The sequence below is a fragment of the Condylostylus longicornis genome, unplaced genomic scaffold, assembly GCF_029603195.1.
Source record: "Condylostylus longicornis isolate FDR11 unplaced genomic scaffold, ASM2960319v2 ptg000048l, whole genome shotgun sequence".
In the NCBI taxonomy this organism is placed as follows: Eukaryota; Metazoa; Arthropoda; class Insecta; order Diptera; family Dolichopodidae; genus Condylostylus; species Condylostylus longicornis.
This window is the reverse complement of record NW_026578017.1, coordinates 1,135,357-1,143,675: the sequence shown is the minus strand read 5'-3', so window position 1 is coordinate 1,143,675 and position 8,319 is coordinate 1,135,357.

Genomic DNA, 8,319 nt, shown 5'->3' with positions numbered 1-8,319 from the left:
AGGTCGATTACCTATCTTACTTGGACGTCACAGAATTCACTAAAGGTAACATTCTTGGTAGCCGGTAGCAAGGACAAAGTATTCTGGTTATTAATCCAGTCTAACAAAAAGTTCCCTACCTATTTTCTTACCAAAAAAAAAAAACATTTTGCATTTTATATTTTATTAGAATTAAAGATCGGCTTTAACCAATTTATTCACATAAAAGTAAATGTATGTATGTATATGTATATGCATATAGACGCATATAGACGAAATAGGAGTTGTGTGGAAGATCAACTAATCAAGCCTTCTAATTTCAAGAATGTAGCTGTAATAGATTAGCGTGGACAGAACAGGAGTTATTTAACGGCTCATTAAACTGAGTTTTCATCAACCTCCATATTGCAGCATATTTGTTGGCACAAGACCTGACAAATTTTTAAAATTTTGAAGTATGTATAGCGTGAATACATTCGCAGAAATCGGCTTGCGCTAGGGAGGAGTCGTATGAAAGCTCATCGAAATAAGCCACGCCCAAAAAAAAGAAAGATATTATATTTTCACCGGACTGACGACTCCATGCAAAATTTAAAAATAAACGGACTTATAGAAATAGCTTAAAAACCGGTTAGAAATTCCCAAACATCCAATTGTTGATCAGTGCTTTTAACTGTAACCCATGTGACATAATACAAGAGTTATAATTAAAAGCACTGACGAAAACGATTTGAAAAAGTATAAATTCCCTCAACTTGCTGCAAATTGTCTTCTTAAATTTAATATTTTTAAATTTTCTTTATTATTCAATATATGAAAACAAATACAACAAAGTGAATAAATTTATGTATATATATATACATAAATTTATGTGATTAAATTTATTTTAAAATCTTTTTTTTTCATAAGAAACGCACACATTGGAATTTTGAGTAATATAAATTTATTTAGAAAGCGAAAAAAAAAAGTATTGAAAAAAGTCAGTAAGTACGAAAATTACTTACATGACGATTGAAATTAATTTGTAAAGAAAAAATACTTTCACAGTACATCTTAAAAGAAAACGAACTTAAATAAATTAATCAATTATGGTCGTATGAGGTATTTATTTAAAAGAGCTTAGAAAATTTACAACTTTTGTGTTAGAGATAACATAAGGGCCTGAAAAAAATCTTTCAAAAATGACTTAGGTATATTGACGGTTTGAAGTATGGGTAAGACCCCTACTGAATTATTAAGAGCGATAAACGCTATCATCCATAAAGTACCGTTTATTCTCACATAAACACCCGAATTACTCTTCCCCCGAAACCACCAAATTTGGTTTTTTTCTCGTTAAAAATTTAGTTCCTTAAGTTAGTAATACGCTTTTAAGTATGTATTTGCCTATAAAAAATTACCTATTACATTGCAAAAAAAAAGTTGGTTTAAGAAAACGAGAATCATATTGTCCATAAAGATCCTAAGAAAATTGAATACTTTTGAAATTTTGTTGCTCTTATAAGTAAACCTTAAACGTAATAAAAATATCAATCAATATTCTTTTCTGAGCTCAATAATTAATTTCTTAAATAAATTTTAAATTATAAACAAAGACAAACATATGCGCTGTCTGGTTTGCAAATAACGAAATATTCTTGAGTATAAGTTTATACGAAAAAAAATATTTATGTAGGTACACATGCATTTTGTTTTTTAAAATCCAATTATAAATTCAAGAAAAAAAAAATAAAAAAAAAATAAAAAAAAGGCAGCAGATAAAACGTTGAAAAAAAACAATTATATTCTTTTAATAGTTGAAATTTTCTTTATAAGGTACATATATAAATATTTACATAGGTACATTGTTTTTCTTTACAAAAAATGCTACAATACAAATTCGAAAAAAAAAACAATTTCTTTTTCGAGATTTAATTTTTAAGTCAAATGCGACAAAATGTATGCAGTTGAGTGTAATAAATCAGTGATACCCCTTCCAATGTTTTTTATACGGTTCTCATACAGTAGTTACTTTTACAAATTTTATATTTTACCACTGCATTATTTATAGTTTCCATTATGTTGGTAAATTATTTTTGAGGTTATATTACATATGTGGCTGTTCATAAAGCTTATAAAACCATTATCAAATTTTATCGAAATAATCGCCTTCGATTTAAACGAAAGAAAAACGATTATCGAAATCGCCTTTTAAAATCGTTTAAATTGTGTAACATTTACAGTATTCGAAATCTGATCAAATCATTTTTCAACTGCACAGTTATCACCCGAATGCTGTGTTTAAAATTTAAATATTGCAGACTTCATAGCAATATTTAAATTTGAGATATGATAAAATTATTTTTGGAATCATATAACACTTGTTCAATTGAATCCAAATTAAATAGGTTTTGTGTCTTAACTACCGTAAGCAATTACCATAAAAATTTGTTTAGAAAGGTTTTTGAATTATCTATGGGAAGGCAGACATAATTTAATTCGAACATTCGTTCGTACGGGTTCATGTAGGGTTTTGTTAAGTCCTAAATGTTGCAATACAATTTTTTAAATGAGATGTTTGCGACATCAACATGCAATGATCACGACAAATCTTTATATTAAGATTTAATATACTTATTAAATTAAAGTGATCTGATTCGCAAAATCGATTTCTAGTTTTATTTATTGGTTCTTCATAAATTTTAAAATGCTTCAATTTAATGCAAATTTATGATTTCATATAAATATTTTTTTGATATTTTTGTCAAATTCACCAATTTTTTAAATAAATCCACACAATTCTTTTTAAAATTCCACAAAAATGAATTTTGTTATAGATGCGTAAAAACTTTGATTAGACCAGTGCAAAGATATACAATTTTTGGTCCTTCGCTTGTTAACCTCATTCAATTTTTATTCAAATAGCAATTCAAATGGATTGCTGTTGGAATAATAATTTTTCAATCTTGGTTTTAACCATTATAACCTTTTGATCTTAAAAAATAAAAATTTCAGACTTTTGTTTTAACAATATTAGTACATAAAGTAATGCATAATACATAATTAATATGTACAAATAATTTAAAACTATACGATACATGTATATAAATCTAAAAAAATGGAAACGGTCATTTTGAATTTCCAGAACATTCCACCACCACAATAATAGCACAAGGACAAGCAAATAAAAAGAAATTAAGAAAATAAGTGAAATACAAAAATTGATTATTATTAAGTTATATACACTTTTTAGCAAAAATACAAAAGTAAATAAAAAGAGAAAAAAAACGTACGTTTATGGCCGTATATTCAAAAATAAATGTCTATACATAATGCACAACAATGTATAATAATAAAAAAAGAAATACATACAAATACAAATTCATATTTAAAATTATATGCAAAAATATATAAAAAACAAGTCGGTATAAACCGATTGAATTATACCCTGCACCTTTCGTTATTGTGTAGCATTTACTAGAACTTGTGAAATCATTCTATAGAAACTTCACGGACATGTCTGACCTATAATTGGACATCTGACTGCCAAGTTTCATGAATCTGACTTTATAATATTTCGAAATATTTAAAATTAGCTTTTGGAGTTGTATGGCAAGTACCTGAACCTGTCATGCAATTCCATCAAAACTTCACAAATATATCTGATTTATAATCGGACACACAACTGCCAAGTTTCATGAATCTGACTTTATTATTTTTCCAAATATGTAAAATAAGCTTTTGGAGTTGTATGGCAAGTACCCGAACCTGTGAAGCAATTCCACTAAAACTTCGCAAATATATCTAATCTATAATCGGACACACAACTGCCAAGTTTCATGAATCTGACTTTATTATTTTTCCAAATATTAAGAATAAGCTTTTAGACTTGTATGGGAGCTACTTGAACCTGTCAAGCAATTCCACCAAAACTTCAGAAATATATCTGACCTGTAACTCGACACAAAACTGCCAAGTTTCATGAATCTGACTTTATTATTTTTCCAAATATTTAAAATAAGCTTTTAGACTTGTATGGGAGCTACTCGAACCTGTCAAGCAATTCCACCAAAACTTCAGAAATATATCTGATCTATAATCGGACATACAACTACCAAATTCCATGAATCTGACTTTATTATTTTTCCAAATATTTGAAATAAGCTTTTGGACTTGTATGGCAAGTACCCGAACCTGTCAAGCAATTTCACTAAAACTTCACAAATATATCTGATCTATAATCGGACACACAACCGCCAAGTTTCATGAATCTGACCTTATTATTTTTCCAATTATTAAGAATAAGCATTTAGACTTGTATGGGAGCTACTCAAACCTGTCAAGCAATCCACCCAAAACTTTAGAAATATATTTGACCTATAATTGGACACATGACTGCCAAGTTTCATGAATCTGACTTTATTATTTTTTGAAATTTTTAAAATTAGCTTCTGGAGTTGTATGGCAGGTACCCGAACCTGTCAAGCAATTCCTCTAAAACTTCAGAAATATATTTGACCTATAATTGGACACATGTCTGACAAGTTTCAAGAATCTGACTTTATTATTTTGCCGAATATAAAAAATTTTGCTGTTGAAGTTGTATGGCAGCCACCCGAACTGATGCAGCTATCCCATTATAATTTTCAGAGCATTTGTAGAATATAATTGGGCACATGTATACAAAATTTTATATTTATAGCTTTATTAGTTTTTGAAATATTTAAAATAAACTCTTTGAGTTGTATGGCAGCTACCCGAACCCGTTGTCCGAATTAGTCAATAACAATAGGGTTCGTCCTTGGCACAAAAGAAAAAACTTGTGAAAGTTTGGTGTCGATTGCATTATTCGTTTTTGAGTTATCGTGCGATCGGACGGACAGACATGTCTAAATCGACGCAGAATTTTACGCTGAGCAAGAATATATATATATATGTCCATACCGCAGATGACTCCTTCAAGTAGTTACAAACTCCATACCAAAATTAATACACCCTTCACGAAGTGCAGGGTATAAAAAAACATCTGAGATGTTTTTTTTTGAGAAAATTCTAACGAAAAAAGAATTTCCATGATTTCTTATCGAATTTTAATTGAATGAATTTACATTTTGTCGGAACAACAATTTTTATCCTTTCTCCCATTTTTTTCTTCCTTTTCTTCTTCTTTTAACTAAAACATATTATATAGATGCTTGAAAACACACTATTATTGTACATACAGTAAAGTTCTATGCACATTGTTTTGTTTTTTTATGCTGCTTGGATTTTTTCCCATATTTATTTTATGTTATTATTCTTATTGTTGTTGTTTTACAGGACATTCATTTATTTGTTTTCTTCATATTTATTGCTATCTATTAGATTTCTATGTACAGTAATTCTGTTTATGATGTGTTCAATCAGTTTTGGACAAAAAAAAAGTATGTTTATATACGTACATACGTATATCAAAAGTTCATCCACTCATAAAGCTTTTCAAGCTGTCAATGTCGTGACCTGCATTTTCTTCTACATCACATTATTATAATCACCATCACACAATTCAAATAATCCACCCCAACACCATCAAACCTTCTTTAAAATTAAATAACAAATTTGAGAATACTTTTACATTTTATTTTAATTTTTTTTTTTTTCAAAAGAAATCAAATTCAAAACAGTAAAATGTCAAATCAAAATATGTATAATGTTTATACGATTCATTTCTAAACCATGTATATTATTTTCATTTAAAAATAATTTAATTACAATTTAATAATAGTTTCATAAATACTCGTATTTACATTTATAAACTTTTGTAATCAATAATTCACATTTTGTAAAACTGCGGCATTTTATATTTAACTGCTTATGTAGTCAAAAATTGTTTCTTATAGAAAAATATATTCTTAATATACTTAAAATTTAAAACCGAAATAATGTTACGTTATAGAGATTATTTATTACTTTAAATTAATATTTACATACAATTAATACTTATTTACTTAATTTAAAAATAATAATTATTGATAAGATCATATGATCGTGATCCAAGTTGTAAATTTTACATTTTCTAGATGTATAAAAAAATATTTATTGCGCAAAAAAAAGTTTGGTGTTTGCATTTAGTTTGCATTAGTCATTACTTTCAAATGTCACAGTTAAGCTAGGAAGTTAAGTTGCCGCAGAAGAGAAAATTTCAAGTTCTTCTCGAATATGTGTATGAATTTCTTACCTAATTTGAATTTGTAAAAAGAAACATTTTTTTGAATTCCTTAAATGAAGGCTAGCTATTTACTATACCCGTACGAACGTATATTCGAAGGGTATACTAAATTTGACATACCGTTTGTAACACTAAGAAATAATGGTCTCCATATCTGAGGATTCAAGTGTATGTTTTTAATCAGCATCCAATTCTGTCAATTTAGTTTTGTGTGTCTGTCTGTTCGTCCGTCCGTCTCGGCGATAACTCAAAAACTAATTGAGCTAAGTTCACCAAATTTTCACCAATGATTTATTGTAGAACCCTATTTAAATCGGACATGATCGGGATACTGGTTCGAAAAGCTGCCATACAACTTCAAAATTTATTTGACTATATCTTAGAAACTATGAAAGTTGTGGTATTGAAATTTCGCACAAGTAAATATATTAGTAGGGCCAATGTGTTTAATAAAAGTCGTTGAAATTGCTTGGCTCCTTCTGATAGCTGCCACACAACTTCAAAAGTTATTGGGCTATATTTCGGAAACTATAAAAGCTGTGATATTGAAATTTCACACAAACGAATATATTAGTAGGGCCAATGTGTTTGATAAATGTCGTTCAAATTGCTTGGCTTTCTCTGGTAGCAGCCGTACAACTCCAAAAGTTATTTGGCATTATCTCAGAAATTATTTGAATTATAATATAGAAATCTCGTGAAAACAAGTGTAAGGGCTGTTATGTGTGATAAAAATCATTGAAATTTCTTGACTCGTTGTGGTAGCAGCTATACAACTTCAATAGTAGTTTGGCCATACCTTATAAAATATTGAAAACACAGTTCTGAAATAATGCATAAATTAATATGGTAATACAGCAACTTAGCTGTCTGTCCCTTAGTCAGCTATAGCATACATATTTATTCGCACATGGGATAACAAATTCGTACGGGTATCACAGAATTGACGCGGTCAACTCTATTTTTCTCGTTTTTTTAAATTTTTGATTCAATATTTGAATTTGTATAAAGAGAATGTATACGTATATAAAGCGAATGTACAATTTTAAATTATTATCTTATATGTATACATTTATAATGTATGTATTAAGTAAAAAATAATTTATTGTTTCGTATTTTTTTACTCAATTCAAATATTATGAAAATTTTTTCTCTTGGAATACATATTACACATGTAGATTTATACATAATTACTACAAAAATGTAGAAGCTTTACAAAATATAATATGGTACTCGTACTCGTAGTTTACTATGCTTCTATTATAGTTGTTGTACAAGTTTGTGCACGAATTGAATATAACGTAGTATTTAAAAGTAACAAAAAGTACAGAAATTTTGAATATAAAAAAATGGTCACAATTAAACGCCATCATAATCTACCATTACCAAAACTATGCTGCCAATATTGTTATTGTTTTATCTTTCTATGTACATTTATAACTACATTATGTACATATACTCGTATATATAACGATGCAAGTATTTTTAAATTATTCGAGTTTCGCAGAAATAATAAAATTTTGTAATTCTTTGTTTCTTCATCAAATTTCGTTATGGTTGGTGTCCGTTTAAACTTTAAATAATAGAGAAAATTAATCTTTTTGTCGCGGTTTTAGTTTTATTTTCTTTTTCGAAAAAAAAAAATTTTTTTTTTTGTTCAGGAAAAAGAAATTTGCGATTTTGTTTAATTATTTCTCTTTGAATTTGAATTAAAAGATCCTATTCTATATCTAAGGGTATGTAAGTATATATATATATATACAAAAAATTAAGTAAATTTTTTATGGTTTAAAGCAAATTTTTATTGAAACTTTTGCCTTATAAACACTATATTTGTTATGAACCATGATATCACAAAAAAGAAAAATTAATTATACAAGTTTAGTACAAAAACGTTGCTATGCCTTTATGTCACAATATTCATGATTAAAAAATTTTGTATGATAATTTAACTATAAAAAGTGTATGAGTACAGAATTTTTGGGGAATAGATATGTGGGAACAGAAACTTTGACGTCACTTTTTTATTATATTTTTAATTTTCGAATTTAAAATAACTTTTGTCATGTAATAGATGGTACAAAATCCAATATATGTGCATGTATGTACGTATGTGTATTTACGTTTCTAGATATTTTGCATCCAGATAAGGG